Raw genomic sequence first — 21006 nt, 5'->3', positions numbered from 1 at the left:
GATTCTGTAAACGCTCCAGGAGGAACATCTTGCTCTAGATGATGATCATTGAGCAGCCAGTAACCAAGGAGTCTTGTTAATTGTAATCCAGAACCAAGTTTTACACTTCATTATAAATGGTAATGTCCATTTCCACATATAATTAGAAACATACCTTTATATGTTCCTTACGAGGTCTTTGTCCTACATTTTTTACAATCTTGTCTGGCGATACAGGCAAATTTAGGTGAAGCTAGCAAAATTGAGGCTTTCAATTTTTCAGAAATCAGCAAGTCTAATCAAAGCACTCTGCAGGCACCTTAAAACACAGCTAGAGTATGGATACTGAAGGTGACATGCAAAGGTTCTGGGTCCTGGGGAGGTGTTTCCACAGATCAACACTCTCTCTGCAAAGAAATTTTTCAGAAGTCCAAGCAATATGCAAAATATCACAACTTACTTCAGTATCCTGATTCTATTCTTGTGTTTTGACTAGAGAATTTTTTGGAGCTCCCTCCTCATTTTAAAGTCCAACTCTTACAGCCCTGACACTGCACTACTAGAGTTTTTTTTTTTTGGTGGCTGTTGTTTTATTTGGGGGAACAATTATTTGCATAAAGACATCTAGCCTAATTATATTACAATTTATTAATGGCTCAGTTATTAGTATTTCCTGAAACGATTCCAGTGTATTCCCTTATTAAAAACAAACCATGTGTGTCCTAGCACTTACTGCTCCAGGAACACTTACGTTAGGAATTAGTCTTTACGACTTGTCCTTTTGCAGCATTTAACACAAGTGGTCGTGGGAAGTCACTGCTTTATTAGACCATGTCTTTTTGTTCTTCTTTACCCCTGTTACTCTTGGGAGTATTTTTCCATGATATTCATTGTAGAGGAAGGAGAAAAATGTCTATGCTTAAAACAAAAGCAAACCAAAACACAACCCCTCATTTTTTCACCTTAGTTTCACAGAACCTTTCTGTCTAAGGAGAGCTGTCTCACTTCCAGTACAGGAGAGGAGACTGCTTGCTTTCTGTTTACTGAAACAAGCATATCGGCTGATAGTGCTCCTCAGGAGAGCAAACATCCGCAGAGGACAACTGAGCCCATCAGCTCAGTGCTTCCTCCCAGACCAATCCCAAACGCCAACAGTCTGAGCTGGCTGAGAGCTCCTCAGCCATATAAACAAAACTATTTTGCTCTCCTGATCTTAAAAAAAAAAAATAATTCAAATTGACATTGAGATAGGGCAAATTGTCAGAAGGAGGTTTTGGGAGGGCTGAGGAAGAAGATGAGAAAGAAACCAGTAGGACTCAGACATGCCCATGGTAACTTTGCATGTAGACAGGACTTTGCATGCATTGCTCTCTCTCCCCCTTCTCCTTAATACCTTTACTCAGCAATGAACTCTTGCTTCTAAGCTTCCCTTGAGAGAAAGCAGGCTGGGCCAAGCTTGCTCCTTCTGTCAGTAAATGCAAGAGCCAGCATAATTCCCAGAGAGCACAGCACAGCTTGCTATGCTGGCTGAAAGGAATAAGGGGGAGGTAAGTCAGATTAGCTGGAGTAAGGTGAGGTTAACTAGAGACATAATGCTATTTCATGTTCTTCCTCCTGCAAACATTTAACTTTTCTACACTGCAAAGAAGCCTTGAGATTCTGGGCTTCCCAGTCTGACAAAAAAAAAAAAAAAAAAAAAGACCCTCAGTATCAAATAAAACTCATACATTCTACACAAATTCCCTAAGTTATCGCAGGGCACAAGACTGCACCTACTTCATACTGAATTTATGACAGGTAAAAATCTCACCACTACATATTGACCTTGACAGTGTTTCAGGGAGATATGAGTCAGGTTTAGAAACCACACTTCAAACAATAAGATGTAGGTAAAATATACTCAGTAAAAGGGTCCAAACTAGGAGCATGGTCTGAGTTAAGAAAAGGACGCGTCAGATTGGATTTTTTCACAGGACATTAAATCCACCTCTGTAAACCACGATCATCCTCCTGTGATCTCACCAACAGGAAATTCCAAATCATTCTAAGCATCCTGTCTGTCACTCCATCCTTCCCATTTTCTCCTTTTCTTTATCACCTCCCTTTCCCAGAACCTTTAAATCTCTTAGCCTATTTCAACCAAATTTTCTTTAAAAAGATCTCAAACATATTAGGTTTGGGGAAGTTTCATGTTTTTGTGAAAATCAGTGTCCGAGTACTGAGGAGAAATCAACATTAGTTACAGAGAAAAGCTGCTGATGGACCTCAGCAATATATATACCAAATATTTGCAAAGTCAAATATAGGCAGGCCCTGGCAACTGGAAAAAGGGAAATATTGCACCCATTTTTAAAAAGGGTAGAAAGGAGGACCCTGGGAACTACCAACCTGACAACCTCACATCTGTGCCTGGGAAGACCATGGAAGAGATCCTCCTAGAAGCTATGCTAAGCCACATGGAGGACAGGGAAACGATTCAAGATATACCTGGTTTCAACAGGGGCAAGTCCTGCCTGACTAACCTAGTGGCCTTCTATGATGGAATGACTGCATCAGTGGACAAGGGAAGAGCTACGGATGTCGTCTATCTGGACTTCTTCAAGGCCTTTGACACGGTCCCCCACAACATCCTTAGCTCTAAATTGGAGAGATGTGGATTTGATGGGTGGACTGTTTGGTGGGTGAGGAATTGGTTGGATGATCGCATCCAGAGAGTAATGGCCAGTGGCTCAACGTCCAGATGGGGATCAGTGACAAGTGGCATCCTTCAGGGGTCTGTACTGGGACCAGCGCTGTTTAGTATTATTATCTATGACATAGTGGGATCGAGTGCACTCTCAGCAAATCTGCAGACACCACCAAGCTGAGTGGTGTGCTTGATACACCTGAGGGACAGGATGCCATCCAGAAGGACCTGGACAAGCTTGATAAATGGGCTTGTGTGAACCTCATGAGGTTCAACAAGGCCAAGTGCAAGGTCCTGCACATGGGTTGGGGTAACTTTCAGTATCAATACAGGCTGGGGGATGAAGGGATTGAGAGCAGCCCTGCTGAGAAGACTTGGGGGTACTGGCTGATTAAAAGCTGACATGAGCTGGCAATATGCACCCACAGCCCAGAAGTCCAACTGTATCCTACCTAGGCTGCAACAAAAGAAGTGTGGCCAGCAGTTTGATTCTGCCCCCTCTACTCTGCTCTGGTGACACCCCACCTTGAGCACTGTGTCCAGCTCTGGAGTCCTCAGCACAAGAAAGACATCAACCCACTGGAGTGGGTCCAGAGAAGGGTCACAAAGATGATGAAGGGGCTGGTGCACCTCCCCTATGAGGACAGGCTGAGAGAGTTGAGGTTGTTCAGCCTGGAGAAGAGAAGGCTCCGGGGGGGACCTTAGAGTGGCCTTCCAGTACTTAAAAGGGGGCCTACAGGAAAGACAGGTGCAATCTTTTCAGCAGGGCCTGCTGCAATAGGACAAGGGGTAATGGTTTTAAACTAAAAGAGAGAAGATTTAGAGTAGATATAAGGAAGAACTGTTTCATGATGCGGGTGGTGAAACACTGCAACTGGTTGTCCAGAGAAGTGGCAGAAGCCCCATCCCTGGAAGCGTTCAAGGCCAGGTTGGACGAGACTCTGAGCAACCTCATCCAGCTAAACATGTCCCTGCTCACCACAGGGGGGTTGGACTAGACGACCTTTAAAGGTCCCTTCCAACCCAAACTATTCTATGATTCTATGAGAATGAAGTGATGTTTACCTGGGACAATAATAGCATAAACTCAATAATATGACATTTCTATCTAGCAAAACCATGTAAAAGTAAACACGTTCTTCACAGCCTACCATACTCCCTAGTGAGTAAGCCAAATTGAGAGACTTGGTGCTTTTACTTAAGTGCACTCAACTTTGCAGGTTCAGGACAACTGGAAAAGAAAACCTCTTAAGTTTTGGGTCAGGAAGAAGGGTTGGTGATAATGGAACTGATCCCCAGTAAAAGAGTCAGAGCTCTTCCCTCTTAACCAAACTTGATATGCAGCCTCTACAGAACAAAGTGATACCTCAAACTCACTCCTTCTGTTCCACCCACAAGATACACATTAGTCTCATCCATGAAAACACAATAAACAGGTGTAAGATTAAAAGATATAATTGAAACCTTCATATGACTTTCATTTTGAGAAAGAACTGCCTATGATGAATGCTAATCAAACTGTTTAATATATTTCTGGCATACATTTCAGAACTGAAGTTTATTACATAAAGTGAACAGACTAAAATTCTACTCAAGGGGGAAGATACATAGCTACTGTGCTAGATGGTGATACGAAACATCTACGGGCTATGTGCTAAACTGTCAGAATGGTGCACTCAAACAAGCAAGAAACAAAAGATGAAAGGCTAAGACTATCTTCCCCCTTGTCTTTTTCAATGCTTTCTCTAAGGAATGGGTTGTTTGAAGGAGAAATTTAGAGCATGGTATGCTTGTCATGTTCCCATAACCAGTCAAAGAAATACAGCTAGGAAAATAAAAGTCCTATAGTAATATGTGAACGATGTTTTAAAAAATGAAGTAGTATTTTCAAAGCTGTTTAGCTGTTAATAATGGGAAATCCAGGGAAATTTGGATTTCTCTAAAAAAAAAATAAAAATCAGCAAATGTTATCTGAAATTCAACCAATTAATTCTGAAAGCAGAGGTGAGCCAAACTTGAAAACAACTACTCAGATAAGACTAAAGATAAGGCAATTATTTCTCCAGTGGAAGTAATTGATCATAATGTTTTCAGATAAGCACATTTGATTCATTGTGCGTCAGAGAATGGTATTTCTCCACTGCTCATTATGGAATTGATCCCAACGAATTGCTAAAATGCCTACATAAGTCAGAGTAACATGTGAAAATTGTTTCCTTAAAAGCAAGGGGTTTTTTTAAACCTTGCTTTAAAACATTTTAAATGGTCTTTTAAATTTTCATTTTAAATAATGAAATACATTTATTTCATAATTTCTTGATGTAAGTACTAGCAAACAAACAGTCATCCATCAGGTTGTGGAACCTGTCCATAATGTCCTGTCTTCATGAAAAACACAATATTCAAGACATGTCAGTGAAGCAAGAGAAATCTTTGTCTCTCAAAACCAGGAAAAAATGATAAGGTTTCTCGGAAAAGTTTGAAAAACTGGACCAGACATCTCACTAGATTGCATTTCTTTCAAAACAAGCCTCTGCCATCAGTGCCAAGGCCATTTAGTAATCACCCTCCACCGTGCACAAGATTCACTTCAAAACGCAACTGTCCCAGCAACAGACAAAATAAGTCTGACTTTGAAGAGGAACAGAAAAGCCCTTTTTTTCCTTTCCAGAGCACTCGTCACCACCTCTGATTTACCAGGCTACTTCTATAAATACATTAACCTATGGTAGTTTACAGAGATTGAAACTGAAAAATGAAAAAGCTCTTACTCGGAGCGCTACTCAGTGTTGCTACCAAGGCACTGGATTAACTTGACTTGACTAGTTATGATCTAGGTGAAAGTTCTCTGCGTTGAGAGCTCCAAAAGCTGAGAAACCCTTGAAGGAGATTACTATGTTAGCTATGGATTCAGTGTTTTGCTGAACCAAGGTTGTGCTGAAGAATCCAATATAAAAGCCAACAGAAGCTCAGCCCTGACTCTGAGAGTTCACTGAACGTTGTTAAAACTGCCCTTCCCACGAGCTACAGCTCTGATATAAATTACAGATGACTTTACCGACTCAAAGGACAACCTGCTAAATTAAATAACTATTTGTAAAAATTATTTAATCTAAAACCAATTCTAAATTATGGTTGATGATGTGTCTATATACTTAATATACCAGGAGGCTAAGTTATTTATACTTTTAATTATCCTTGCAGAGATCTAAAAATGACATAAAAATCAATGCATGCTCATTAGCTACTAAACTCTTGCCAAAATTTAAATAATATGGAACACTAAGAAGTGCAGTGCTTCCACAGCCTACAGCAAATTCCTTTGGAAAAAAACCCTTTCTTTACAGAATCACTGCTTCCCTCCTAAAACAAACACCTGCAGTCTTGTTCCAATGCTGTTCATTAGTCAGCCTCGATAGCTGGCAGTGTCAAGTGTGGTCTTTGAGCAAATGTTCCCTGGGATCTTTACTAGTTGCATGGTATCCCAAACCAACAGGTATTAAATCTCCCACAAGAGACAACAAAGGGAAGAACAGAAATTTAATCCACTAGTGTCCCTGTAAGGAAATGAGCAAGAGAAGAGGAACATAGCAAGGGAAGTAAGAACACAGAGTAGTGATTCAGTGACCCACAAGAGGAGGCATTTTTTTAGATTTATTGCAATGGACTATAGTGGCGAACAATGGAAGCGCCATCTCTAGTTTTAAACCTTAATTTTTTTCAGTGCATCACTATAGAGACAGGATGAAGGTTTATTTAACTGAACTTCTATACTTTCAAGCAGTCTTAAATACTCTTTCATGTAAAGTATTCTTACAAGAACATTACTAATATATAACCCTTATAATAAAGTTACATCAAATACAGTACATATACTTTAATATAGAATATGTAATTATATATTAATTATACATAAATTAATATGTTATTATACAATTATGTCTATTTCTATAAATTAATATAAATATAAATAATAGTTGTAGACACCAACTCATGACCACTATTAACAGCCTTCTGTCTTTTTTCTGAGTAATGTATATGTTGAATGGAAAAACTATGCACTTCTAGAGTCTCGTCAAAAAGAAGTTATCTAGACATCCACTACAACAAAAAATCAATTCAGCAGGTTTAAAATACCTTATCCTACAAAATTTAAGTCCTTCTTGAACTTTCAGTGTGTCACCATTTGAAAAGGACAAGTTATTTAATACTAATAAGAAAAGCTTATAATGAAAATTCAAATTTAACCTCACCAGAGTATTGTCTGCCGATTGCCACAATATTTTTCAGAAGGGCTGACATAAGAAGTATCAAATGTTCTTGCATTTTTCAAAGGGCCTTTTAAGTAAAATTATGCTATTTGCTCCAGTGAATGCTTTTGTGATTTAAAATAGATATTCCACATGCAGTTTTCTCATTTCTAATTCCAATATGTAGCATAGATTAAATAACTCATGCTAAAAGGTACATTAAAAGACAGTAGATTAAATGATTTTGTTTGCATTAGACAACTGCATATGAATCTCAACTACATTAATTTTATGTATTTTAAATTATTTTACTACTTCTTGACATGCTTTGATTATTTTAAACTATTTAATGGAAGTAGGAGAAGTAAAAGTTGCCTATCTCAACCTGGAAAGTACAGGCCAAATTCTTTCTTTTATTTCACATTTTTATTAGACTCAACCATCCTATATTAACTTAAATGTAACTACATTGCTTTTGGTACAGTTATTAAAAAATCCTATTAGTATAAATAAAGCCTGTGTATAGCCCACAGAATTTTTTTTTTTTTTCTCAAAGTGGTAAAGGGCAAAACTAGAAACCAAACAACTGTGTTAGTACATTGTGCCAAGACAGACAAAATTGTTTACAAGTAGATTATTCCTCTGAAGCACAGAAAGCTATCTCAACATAATGCAACTTTTTGCACGGAAATAAATCTTGAGATTTTAATCCTGTTCAGGAGTAACTTTGCCTTGGTGCATGTAATTTCAAATGCTCAACATACTTCTCTAGACTAAAGATTTTTGGGTGCTCACCAACTGCTTTTCTGTATTGCCTTCCCTCCTCCAGCTGGCTGCTACGTAATTTCAAAAGCATTACTTCTAAGTCGCAAACCCTATCACCCATAAAATATTTTCATTCCACTGCAAAACAGCACCAACTGTACAGTCTCTGCAGAAGACAAAACAGAATGCAAGAATCTGCAAAAATCACTGAAATAAAGCTTAAACATCACAGGGGAGGATTAGCATGAGTTCATCTATTCTGCAACCTTTAAGTAATAATAGCTTTTCATGCATTCATTTTAGATAAATCAAGCAACAATCTCTAAGGCAGACTTACGTTCAAAGGGACACCTAGATGCGTGGGACAACGAACACTTGCAAATGTACTAAACTTAAAATTCATGACGGTACTCAAATCACGCACAGATTGTCAGTAAGCGTTACTAAGACATTTATTATTATTTAGTTTCAGTACTAAATAGGTAAGCAAAAATGAGGTGGTCATAGAATGAAGAGAAAAAGGATTTTTAATTTTGTGGGAACTGACCTTGGATATAAAATCCCAAGCCTGCCAGGTATTTCCCAGGATATGTCCTACCACCAAAATCACAGTGCATAAAGGTGCAGCAGCAGCTATATCCACACAGCCAAGCCATAATAGTAACTGCTTAGGGGGAGAGAAATTCTTTCTTCATTCATCTGCTGTAAAAGTAGAAAACTGCAGCAAATTTTCATCAGTTACAATGAAGTTCTGCTTTAGAGCATCTGACTGAGGAATACAAGCTCAGGGAGAAAACAGCTCCTGCTGGGCTCGTGATGCTCAAACATATATAGACATAACAGGAAGAAAACATGGCAGACAGAATTCAACAGATTCACAATGTATTTCCTTGAAACTACTTTTCAAAATTCTGTACATCATTTTTACCTAGCTGGGTGCAAGAGCAGAACTCAGACGTTAATTTAGAAGTTCTCCTACATAACCAAGAAAAGCAGAGGAGCTCATCTCTCGCTGGCATTGCCTAAAATCTGCTGTGACTGCTCCTGAACACCCATGCAATGCAGAATTGCTGGCACAGCTCCAAAGCACAATGTAATTGCAGACTTCTCAGCAGCAAAGCAACGTGGCCCCACTAAAAGGAGAAGCAAATTACTCTCGTAAAAACTGCATGGCCAATGCTTTAGAATGTGTTTCTTCACTTTAATGGTTGTGTTAAGGTTTTAAGCTGCAGTTTTTGAACGTCTTACTGCATCCCAGGTGTAAAGAATTCACATAATTTTTCTGAAAACAATGAAGATCAGATTGCTGTAGCCAGATCACTCCTGCACACCATAGTGCAGGATGGCACTGCTGATGGTCATCAACATCTTGACTAGCAACACTCTACTATGCCTCCAGACTGCAGTTTTCCTAGATATGCCTACAGCTCAGAATAAAGGGATGGCTTCGCCTGTTCCTTAAAATACTTTCCTTCACCTTTAGCACCTCTTCATTCCTTCCTGGATACATCTTACTCTAAATTAGAACAGATGGCTCATAATTACTCTAATGTATGGCAATAACTGTAGTCTACTGTGCTTGGGATGGATGCAAAGGACACAGAGCAGCGTGCTATCAACCTATAGCTAAAAGCCTGACTGGTGCCACCTTACTTACAGGGAATATCAAATGTGAGCAGCAGCACCACTGACCTAAAAAGCCTCCCCTCCCAGCATGTATCAACCAAGTACTCAAATTCTGATTCCGAGGTTACAACCTTTTCCTTTTTTTTTTTTTTTTTTAAAACCTTCCAACACTTCAGGTATGTAGAAAAGTAAGGGCCACTGCCCTGACAAATGGGAGTAAGCCTCCCCCAATAACTCCCATTTCCTGAAGGGTAGAAGTGCACGGTAGGGCTGTCGAAAGACAAAGTACTATGTAAAAGCTCCATTGTGGCAACTGCTGACCATCAATATGGTTACAGCAAATGCAAAGTAATTCCAGATAGCTCACCTTTTGAAAGATTCATGTAATTTCAAGGAATCATTTCCACCTGCTCATGGGACTAGTGATATCCAGTGGGCTGGCTGCCTTCCTCAGCAGATTCTTCTTGTAATTGTTGTTTTCAATCTATAGGGTTTTTTTTTCTCATTAGGGGCATTAACAACGATGCTCTCCTCTATATAGCCAACTGTTCTACAGAAATTGTGGGAGAAGTGTCATTCAGACCATTTATCTCCAAAATCGTCCAATATGCTTAAAAGTCAGGGACAGGAGAAGAAGGGTGGTGAGGCAGACAGAAAATACTGTCTCACACACTTCCATTTCCCCAGAGAAATAACACAGATTTGCCTCAGTGTATTTTTTCCACAAACCAACCTCAAGAACTTACAGAATCTTATCAAAGGACAACTCTCCTGGTTACCTCTATTCATTCTCACCCTCTAGTGGTGCACCGTAAATGCAGGGGACCTCCTCCTACTTCTGTGCACATTAGCCAGCATCTCCTGTATGCAGCCTGCCTTTCCACCCAGAGGGTGAGACAACAGGCTGTCTCTCAGCCCCTCCAGGCACCATGATAATAGGCAGAAGCCCCAAAGAAAATACAAAATGTCTCTGCTCTCTCCTGGGCTACACTTCCACCACACTCTCATACAGGAACGATTTCACAGACTCTTTCCTCCCTCCTTTTCCTTCCACAGGTTGGAATCTCCAATCAAAAAAAAGGAGGAAGACTCAGAAAGAAGACATATTTATCAATATTGAGAGGTCTTGAATTTCGAATGCCCAGATGCTATCAATAGCACTACTCTCCTGAGGTGCCTTTACAACTCTTCATGAAACAATAACCTTAATTTAGAAATTATCAAAATGAGATGTCATATTGCAGAACATAAAACACATGGTGTCAAGTATCCTATCACAAATACAAGAGCCCTTTACCTCGACAGAAAGTTTCCCTATTTACAAATGCTAGGTTCAGTATCTGAGAATTATTTTGTACCATTTAACAAAAGTTAAATTTTTGAACTAGTCCGGTATGAAAGGTTCCAAAAAACTCACGAGCAGTCAGCCTGGACTTGTTGAGGGTCAGATGCTTAAGAAAGAGAAGACCCACCTCATTTGGAATGACATTTAAGTCACTTCAGTTCACCCAATCAATTCTCAGATGAGCAAATTGTTCAAATAGCAAATGCATAAGAAAAGTTTAAAGCTGAAGACAGTAAAGACAACTTAGCTTTCAAAGAGTAGAACTTCTCAAAATGAAAATAGGGGCAGTGAACCAAGCTGCACCACCTTAGCAAGGAATTTTATTAGTGTATCTACTTCAAAAGAAACTAGTATACAATGTCCAAGATTTAAAGACAACCATACTTACCATTCTCGACTTCTTATAATAATTCTACACACCACAACTGCAAGTTCAAGAATTATTTTATTTCAGCTCCTAGTTTCATCTGTGACTGACGTGTTTTCCAGTTTCATCTGTTTGAAGTCCTCCTTTGCTCACCGAGACATTACTGAGGTCAGTCCAAAAATACTTGGTTCACTTGCCCAAAACAGCTATCAGGTGATTTCCAAATTGGTAAATCTGATTAAAATATTTACAGCATAGCAGCAACTGTGTCATATGTGTCCAGTTTCAATACCCATTATCGACAAAATCTCAAATCTCACAGATGCTGCAGAAAAAAAAAAGAAACCCCGAACAATTCAAGAGAGGAAAGATAATGGTTTGGAGCTTCATCAGATTTAAAGATTATTTTACCAATTCTGCATCCAAAAAAGCAGAATTCTGTATCCAGACTTAATCATTCTATATTAAGCAAGGTGAACACAATGACGTTCCAAGACAATGTTCCCATCACTTATTGAAACAAAACCTAGTTATTATGTGGGGCATGGGAGAGATTACATATTCCTGTTGCATCTACACAGTGTAAAAATACATGCACATGCTGCTTAACGGTCAGCACCTGTAGCTTAATCAATAATCTAGAACTTCTATGCATCTGCATCCTTTCATACAATATTCAGCGTCACTGCTTGCAAAAACGGCAATACCAGCCCCAGCTACATCCAGGCTTGTGTTTTTTCTTTAATGCTTTTTTGGGATTGTGCAGCCCACTTACCCATAGACTTCCCTGTATGGACTGTCAGTGAATGTAAATTCTTTCAGAGGAACCTCACTGAACAGCTTTTCAGAGCTAGTTATCAGAAAGCCTTGATAAATGACCTTTACAAACAAGAGGAAGTATGTTTTCCCAGTCACAGTTCTAAATAAGGTTTCTGACACTGGTGACATAAAATTCACCTTTACTATAGTAACTTATACCCTTAAGGCATTACAGCAAATATGAAGTGTTATGGATTTTTCTTGCGGTGTGTGAAAATTTAAGTCTGACGACAGAATACCCTATACAATATGACCAGGACATGCCTGCAGAAGCAGCGAACTCTGTTTCATGAGATTGCAACATCATTGTGTCTGATGCTTCAGTTGTGCCTCTGACTGATCTACAGAATGGAAATCACATACTAACTCTGAAATGCTGGTAAAGGAGCACTCTTACAGATTTGGTAATAGGAAGTCAGAAGCAAAGCGTAACTCAAAACAGCGAACACTGAAAACGAACATCACAGAAATTTACCCAAAGGAAGACTGAATGAAACAGTGTAGGTATTTCTCAATGTATAACCCTCACGAAAGGAGAAATGGCAAATTTCTTGAGAGAGACAAGGAATGCATTTGAGTTTCTGGATACACAGACTGCTCAGATTTACAAAAGGAGTGAAAATGTCTAAAGCAATTCTGTTGCTTTGAAAGTGTGTAACTTAAAGCCACACTATGACCTCTCGTAAAATATTTTTCCTAAAAGATTAAGTTCCATTTTTGTAATTTAGTTAAATGGTCTCATTTTACATCAGATTTTTCATTTCCAAGCCCTTAGAAACACTTTCATTTCCTAATTACTCAGAGAAAACAAGAGGGAGTCTAACATAAATTATCTCATGAAATACATTCCATTTAATTCTCCTTCTAGAGCTTCCTAGGAGAAGGTAGTAGGAAGAAGCTTAACTGAGGTCCCAACAGAGGTATACAGGAGTAACAATTACCTCACAGAGAAAGAATAGAGATTTGGGTGCTAAAGAATGAGATTAAGAAATTAGATTAATTGTACAGGAGAATTAATCCTCCTGCTAGGGAATAAGGCACATCTTTTTCATCTTCTGTTTTTTTCTTCAGTGTCGCAAGTAGTTTCCTTCTAACAATGACAGAAGTTTTCCACTTCTGGTTCCTAGTACAGTGAAATGGCCTTAAAATTCAAGAGGTGCTGCACTCCATTTTTCTTTTCATATTAGTGGTTAATAGTAACTTTGGCTTTGTGGTAAAGGGATATAGAGGAAAGATCCTTCATACTTCTCTCCATGATTTCCGTTCTAATGTTTATCAAATTAAAAATTAAGAGAATAAGTGCACTGGACTGTCTGAAGAGCAGCTTTGCTCTGCATGGCTAAACATAGAAAACTTTTTGTCTTTAATAAGGGCTCAGATAAATAATCCCAAATCCCAGTGGGCCTTGTTAAAGCAACATCATAAATTTTTTACACTTCCTTATGTTGAAAAAAAAAAAAAAGTTGTCTACATATCAGTTTGAGCTCATGCTGACTAATGTGGCCTTAGGGAAGGGACAGATGAAATTCATGTGTCTAGCCATTAGAAATGGATTTATAGGTGCAATTACAATAAATCAGCACAGGTTTATTAAGTAATGATTAATTTTAAAAAAATATTATTAGTTACAGCTGAAAATAGAAGACATGCAGAACCAATGCTTAAATGCTGTAAAGCTGGTGTTACCTGTTGGTTCTGTGCGCTGTGAGCATACTGGGAGGTATTTGCATCACTCAGTTTTAGGTACTCAGTGACCTGATTCATGAACGGGGAAGAGATAGCTGACGAAGATACTGGTACCATCTGTTGACCCTGCCTGGATATCTGAACTGCTCATCATTCAGTTCCTAAAGTGCCATGGTTCATGGTGCAGTGTCTTTAAGCAATCCAAAACTGGCAACAATTTACCTTCAACTGTGTGCTCTAAACTGCAGTAGTTGAGGACTTGACTATCAAGTGGCTCAGACGTCTGTGATGCAAAAGCAGGGCGAACAGTTGGTACAGTAACCTCAGCTAAGATCATGACTGAACAGCAGGCTTGGCTTAAATGAGACTAAGCTCCTCATCTAGGCAGTGCAGGGAGAGCATCAGAGAGGTGGTATGACCCACGGGCAGGCAGCAAACCCAGTAAGCAATTCCCTTGTCTTGTTCCTAGCGGTCACAACACAGTCCCCAGTAAAGGCTCTAACCATGAACCAAGGGAGCACAGCACTTGTAGGCACTAAGTAGAAAATACGGCCCATAACCACAGAGTGCACGGCTGATCTATCACTTACTAGGGCAGAGCTGCCTGTTGAAACTTCTACAAAAATGATGCGAACTGTGCTCATGTTAGATGCCATTATCTTCCCACCACATCTCTCTGACTGCCGACCTCCCACTGCTCTTCACCACCGCTGTCAGATGTACCAGCAGTCTCAACCCCAGCACCTATACCAGCGGGATGGTGTCTTTGATACCCTAACAGTATTGAAATAGGTGTGCATTCAGGGCCCTAGACCAGCAACAAACAGTAACACTTATTTCCTTAGCGTAATCAACCAAGCAAATGGCAAAGAAAAATTATTTAAAAAAAAAAAGATCAAACGAAATCAAAGTTGAATGAACCACGGTCTGTATGATCGGTGATGGCACAGTGCTCCTTTTGCCCTGTACCTAAAGCCCTGGATTCCCTGGCCACAGCATAAAGCACTTCCCTGGATGTTCCCATGCAGATTATTCCTACCAGCTGAGCCACATGAAGATTTGCATATGCTCCATAAACCTTAATTCCCTTTTTAAGACCTATTATACCAAGCAGAAGGCCATTTCTGAAGTTGAAATGAATTTTCAGAACAATATAAAGATGAAAATGTTTTCTGGCCTCTGATTTTTAAACCTTTGGGTAAAACTAAATCACTTCCACAGTGCTGCTGATATTCCACATAGATGTATTCACAAATACCAGGCACTCCAGAACATTATGCCTGAATCCAAAGGGAGAAGTTATCCTGCTGTACAAATAAAAGCTGTAATCACTGTTCACAAAAAGCCCTCAGCTTCCTGCTTTAAATTTTTCTTTTCCAATCTACTGACTTCAGAAGAGAAGGAAATTCAGTATTTCAAGATGTAATTACATGAACCTGCAGCAAATTAAGGAGTACCACAAATCACAGAATTGGTTGATCCTGAGAATCTGCTGACAGCAAAATTCATTATTTCCACTCATTCAAACCAAACCATTGCCAAACAAAAGCCTAATTTCTAAAGTTAGAACTTCACATATGCCATATTTTCCCTTTCTCACTGAAATCATAATTTTACTGGAACAGTTTATTTTTATCATCATTTTCCCTCTTCACTGTTACGATCGTAACAAAAAAAAAAATCACCCTATGCAGGAATGACACACCACTGACACTAAAATATTAAGTGTGGCTACAAGTCAAAATTAACAAGCAGCTAAATCCTAAATAAATAAATAAATAGAACCAGCAGTCAAGAACACAGCTTTCTTTCCTAAAAATAACCTTACATTTAATTCAAAACCATAAACTGGCATAGCAACTTTTTTGACATAGGTCCCAAATGCCAACTACCCGGTTTTACTACATCTCACAGTTCACTTTGAAAATTCACAGCAGACTAACTCCCAATCTGGAAAGATGAACTTTCCACTAGCCCCTTTTCCCTGTCCTCAGCCAGTATGTGTCCTCACACGTCTGTCAGGTTTCCTCCGTGCATGGAAATACTCTTCCACAAATAACTTCTCCATCCTTCACAAAACTTTCCCTAGTTTTAACACCTCCTCTCCTCAAAGCTAATTCCCAAGTTTTCCCTTTCAACTATTCTGAAGCTTTCCCCTTCTGTTATGGCAGAGATTTAACAGTGTCTGTATAAACCGTGTTTATGTTGATGGAGCCCTCCACAGGATTTATGCAGCTGTCCAGAGTCCTGCTGCAGACATGAAGCAGAGCTGGAGGAATCACACAGGCCATCAGCCACCCTTCTGAGATAGCACTGTGGGGGGCGCATTATGCACACACACATACCTTCTGACAGTCAGATCAGTGAATGCAGACTATTTTGGCTCTTTACTGTAGTTTTATGAGCTTTATTAAAAATGGATCAAGAAACAGGGAAACCTAGTCTCAGCTCGGAAGTATGAGGAACAAGAAGGGGAGACCTACAGCCTGACAGCTGAGTTATGGACATGAGCAAGAACAGAGAGAGGGCATTTAAACAGAAGATTAAATCTAGGTTTAGCCAAGTTAAGTCAATGCTGATGCCGGAGTTGATATTAGAGACTAAAACATGGCTTTGATGAAAGGAAGTAAAGTAGGTTTAGAAAGACTGAGTCACAGACACCAGCTCAGTGAGAAGAGAAGCCTTTGAGTAGATGACCTCGTTCAAAGGAGAGATGCAACATCTGAAAGTAAGACAGCTGCAGATAAAGTACTGTAAATCCTTTGCAAATAAAATTAATTAGAACGGAATTCAGATGTAGGAGAACACACCATAGATAAAGAAAACATGCCACATCTTATAATAACTAAATTGTTTAATAGCAGGCCAATCAAGACCATGGTACCAGCGTGGCTGTTCACACACACATGCAAACTCATCATCCGAAGAGCTTCCACAAAGCAAAAGAGATATGGTGAAGGAGAACTTGCAAGTCTTTCAACAGGCCAGTGACAGAGTTGTAAAACTGGACTAGAAGGCATCTGCCACTCAAAAAGCTCATCTCCCTGCAAGAACAGGCACTGTGTTGAAATAATCTTATCATACTTCATCTTAAAAGAAATTCTGTTCCTTGACAATATTATTCCTACTAGAAAGCTCTGCAGGAACCTCACTACTCTGATTTTAGAAAGCTTCCAATCTCCAGTCTAAACTTTTTCATAGTCAACTATATCTGCATGTTCTCTCCAATTTCTACTAAAGGCAATCAATAAGCACTACAGTTATCTGGTACCCCCTATTACACTATGTTGTTGAAGCAATTTGCTGAGTTAGACTTGCTTCAGACATAACTGGTGATACGAGAAACTCACCTGGACAACTGTCTTAAATTCAGTGGTCCTAAACATAAAGGAGAGCTGCAGAGGTGCTAAAAGTGTCTGCAGAATTGCTATGTTGAGGGGCAAAAAAACAGTTGCTCAGCAAACCATTTCTTCTTGCAGTAGCCAGTGAGATTTTCATCACTTTCAGAAAAACAAAACAAAGTTTTCAATAAAATCTCTCAACTCAGACAAGAGTTTGTATTTCTTAATCATCATGACATGCTTGAAAAACTAAAAGTCTTAGTAATATTAATGACATACAGCTGCTTCTGTTTGAAATACAACAGCTGAACAGCAGCAGTAATATGCAAAACAGCTGAAAACAGGAAGTAGAAAATATTAACGGACAATTTTTTTAGGTATGACTACAACCAATAAATCTCACATTTGGTAACAATATTGGATTCAAAATACACAAAATCATTAAATATCTAATAGGTCTTCTTAGAACCCCTTTAAGTCCCTTTTTCAGAAGATTCTCTGCATTACCAGCATTAATTCCGGCTGGTCAAAAGTATGCTGGATTTTTTTTTTTTTTTCTATCCCAATTATAAAGTATTCCTCAACTTCTGGAGGGGATAGCCTGCCTCACCATGGTCTTCACCACAGGCCGCAGGGGAATCGCTGCTCCGGCACCTGGAGCACCTCCTCCCCCTCCTTCATTGACCTTGGTGTCTGCAGGACGTTTCTCTCACCTATTCTCACTCCTCTCACTCGCTGCAATTGCTGCTGCCCAACAACTTTTTTCACTCCTTTAAATACGTTATAACAGAGGCGAAAAATGCTGTCGCTGATTGGCTCGGCCTTGGCCAGCGGCGGGTCCGTCTTAAAGCCGGCTGGCATTGGCTGTATCGGACATGAGGAAACTTCTAACAACTTCATACAGAAGCCATCCCTGTAACCCCCTCACTACCAAAACCTTGCCACGCAGACCCATTACAACATTATATTACTCAACCATATTGCTTTGAGAGAGACACAGGACGGTTGGGAAGCCAGCCAATAAGGAAAAAGAAGTACATACAAAAGTGCAACTACCTCAACAACATATCCAAACTCAAATAAACAGGTTTGAGGGTTCAGAAAAATCAACATCTACTGGGGAAAGAAAAAATTGTGCTTAGTTTAAAACCCAACTTCTAACCAGTTCTACTACTGATACTATGCAGCTGCCCATCAGTACCGGCTGAAAAGCGCCAGCTGCAGCACTGGAGACATGGACATTCAGTTGACAGACATGCCTGTAGTCATTTCGCTGAAGACCCATCTTCAACGAGACATTACAATTTTGTTTTCTCCAGGAAAGCCAGCAAAATCAGGGCCCACAGGAGCACTGAAGTGATTTCTGTATTCCTGCCTTCGGGACTATGGAGAACTCCATAATATCAGAATCCTGTAATTGTTGCTGTGAAGTAAGGAAAAACTTGAAGGCTTAGGTATTACAGTAATGCATACACTCTGAGAAGAATGTAAACCAAATTTAATACTCTTTTAGCCATACACAGAGGAGAAAATGGGCACAATCAATCCAACAGCTTGCTTCTGAGTAGATCTAACAGTCCTGCTTCGGCAATTATTTGACTGAAATGCTAAAATTCCGCCGCAATTTTATTCCCTGCAACACCACCAACCACCTTTCCAGTCAGATCTCCTCCTCTTCTTCCTCAAACATTCATATCCACATAGGTATCACTTAATACACCTATTAGCTACAAAAATTATTTCATTTATAGCTTTAAGGCCAGTATTCGGAGGAGCCAGCATGAGAAATGCTTGTTCTGTTCTGATGCTCCAGCATTCAGAATAAGCAACCAACAGCAATATCCTATTGTTGCCACACACAAATGGAAATATCCTGGACAACCTCACAAATTAGCCTTCCTTGGTCTCAAGTCATACACTCCCAGTTTGCTTTAGCCTTACCAATTTTAAAAGTTATTGCAAGAAAAATTAGCAGCCTAAATCATTTTGTCAATCTAACTATTGTTAGTTTACACAGCCTGTCATGGAGAAACACAATAGAAACAACAAATACTACTTAATTTAAAGCAGCTCAAGTTCCTAGAATTCAGTAAATCAAGGTTTGAGGTTTAAGCAGTTCTTGTCAGCAATCTGTCCAACAGGCTTTTATAAGTTTTATTTTTTCACTCTTGGCTTGTTATAGGATTCCTGCCTGCTCAAATGGATCCTGTCATTTAAAAGGCATTACAGGAGCTGAGTACTTACAGTTCCCAAGTGCACCCAACAGTCTTTATAAGTCCATGAGAAACAAACTGTAAGCCTCTAAGTGGAAAGCCACTATAGTTTGACGTACGATTATAAAATTATCCTCAACGGATCATCACTACTGCATTTAGGCTCTCTGGCTTTCAAAAAATGAGCATTACAAGGAAAGCAAAATGAATATAATAGCTATATATATATATATATATACGTCTTATAGTAAGGCTTGAATAGAAGTGGCATTGCTGTCTCTCCAAGCAAGCTTGCCATTATATCTAACTCCTACATAATCAGCAAGAACACCACATGCTGTAATCCCAGTGTAAAGTTTAGGATCCCCATGTCCGTTTTGCCAGTATGAATGCAAAATTGTTGTTTGCTAAATCCCCAGTCCTGGATCTAGAGGCAACTCACTGAAACTAGCAGGAGATCAGTTTAGAAGAGGTCAAAGGAGTACTACCTAGCAGTAGTGAACTTCTGGAACTTGCTGTTACAAGAGACTGCGGAGGCAGACAGCACCAGTAAGCTCAAAAAGTGCTTATTCAAACAGGTGGTCAAAAGATGCATGAACAGATAGTAAAGGAAATAGGCAGGGCTGTACCCTCTAACATCCTAGTACAACAACTACAGAGCTGAGGAGTACAAGGAAGTGCTGAGGCTCACATGCTACTCTAATGAACACCTCTGGATGTTGAAGGGAGGATACTGGGCTAGATGGTACACTGCTCTGGCCCAGCATGGCTTTTCTTACATTCTTATCGTCCTATAAAATTGGAATTAACTACCTGTCAATGCAGTTGTTTCAGACTATAAATTTTAAATTAGTTTCAGATAGTCTTGCTGCTTTTAAGTCATATTTTTTCCCATCCAACTCTCTAATTGACAATCCTGAGATTCCCAAAAGAGCTGAGCTACAGCAATATGAACCACAGACATGAGAACTACCAAAATTGTGCTTACCTGAATTAGTGTTTCACAAATAAATATGAAGAATAATACGGAAAAAAATACAAGCCTGAATTGTATTTTTTGTTCTACCGTATTACAGAATCACAAAACCTGATTTAAAAGTGTATTAAATGTGATAGGAGAACTTAATAGCATATTTATCTATTTCTTCTAAAAAATTAGACCGTAAGAAGTAGCTAAGCAATAGCACTTACAGTCAATTTCTTATTTTTCCGTTGCCAGTTACTATGTGTATAGCATTTAACATTTCTAATGCAGAGTACAACAGCAGTACCCTGCAAGATGAGCAGTGACACATCAGCATCTTTCATGCTACACAAGAAGAAAGGCAGGCTATTGATCAGATTATTAACAAATGGCTTGCAAATTTGCTTTTAAAAAAAACGTTCAGAACCCTACCTCCTCTAACTTCGATGCTAAATTTCAAAAGATGAACAGAAAAGGCAACCTAAGCAACAAGCTCAGCTGGAGTGATAGCATGAGCAAAATTTTTAAGCAAAAATACAAGAGACCTTATTTGGTAGACAAAGTGGTTATTCCAACATTTTTCTCTACTTCAACTAGTACTTCTAAGACTATTTAAAATTGGAAATATAAAATTGGAAAGATATCAAAAATATGACAGCTCCAAAGAGTTGGAAGGATATATCAGACCTGTTATTAGGAATAAGAATGAAACTCTTAAGTAACTACCATAACAGGATGCTGCAGATGGTGGGTCCAGCTTCAATAAACAAGAAAACCAGGCTTTCTCCTGAAAATTATACTTAAAAGTTGTATAGAGCTTTTCCTAGTGGTGGGAAAGGATGTTACCAGTACTGAAGAACAGTTCTTTCTTCTGAAGAACAATCTCTAGCTAAAAATAGTAGTTCTCAGATGGAGCTCTCATCTTTTCCTCCAAGTTTCAGCCCAAGCATTCAAAGTTCAGGAGG

General features: G+C 39.2%; 1 protein-coding gene across 1 annotated transcript in view; it reads right to left on the bottom strand.

Moving 5' to 3' along the window:
* Positions 1 to 21006, bottom strand: part of UBE3D (ubiquitin protein ligase E3D) — a 59842-nt gene that overhangs the window by 8469 nt on the left and 30367 nt on the right. The window lies entirely within an intron of this gene.

This window comes from Leptosomus discolor, chromosome 2 (assembly GCF_034619465.1).
Source record: "Leptosomus discolor isolate bLepDis1 chromosome 2, bLepDis1.hap2, whole genome shotgun sequence".
Classification (NCBI taxonomy): domain Eukaryota; kingdom Metazoa; phylum Chordata; class Aves; order Leptosomiformes; family Leptosomidae; genus Leptosomus; species Leptosomus discolor.
The sequence above is the reverse complement of the archived record's forward strand: the minus strand, read 5'-3'. Positions and strand labels throughout refer to the sequence as shown.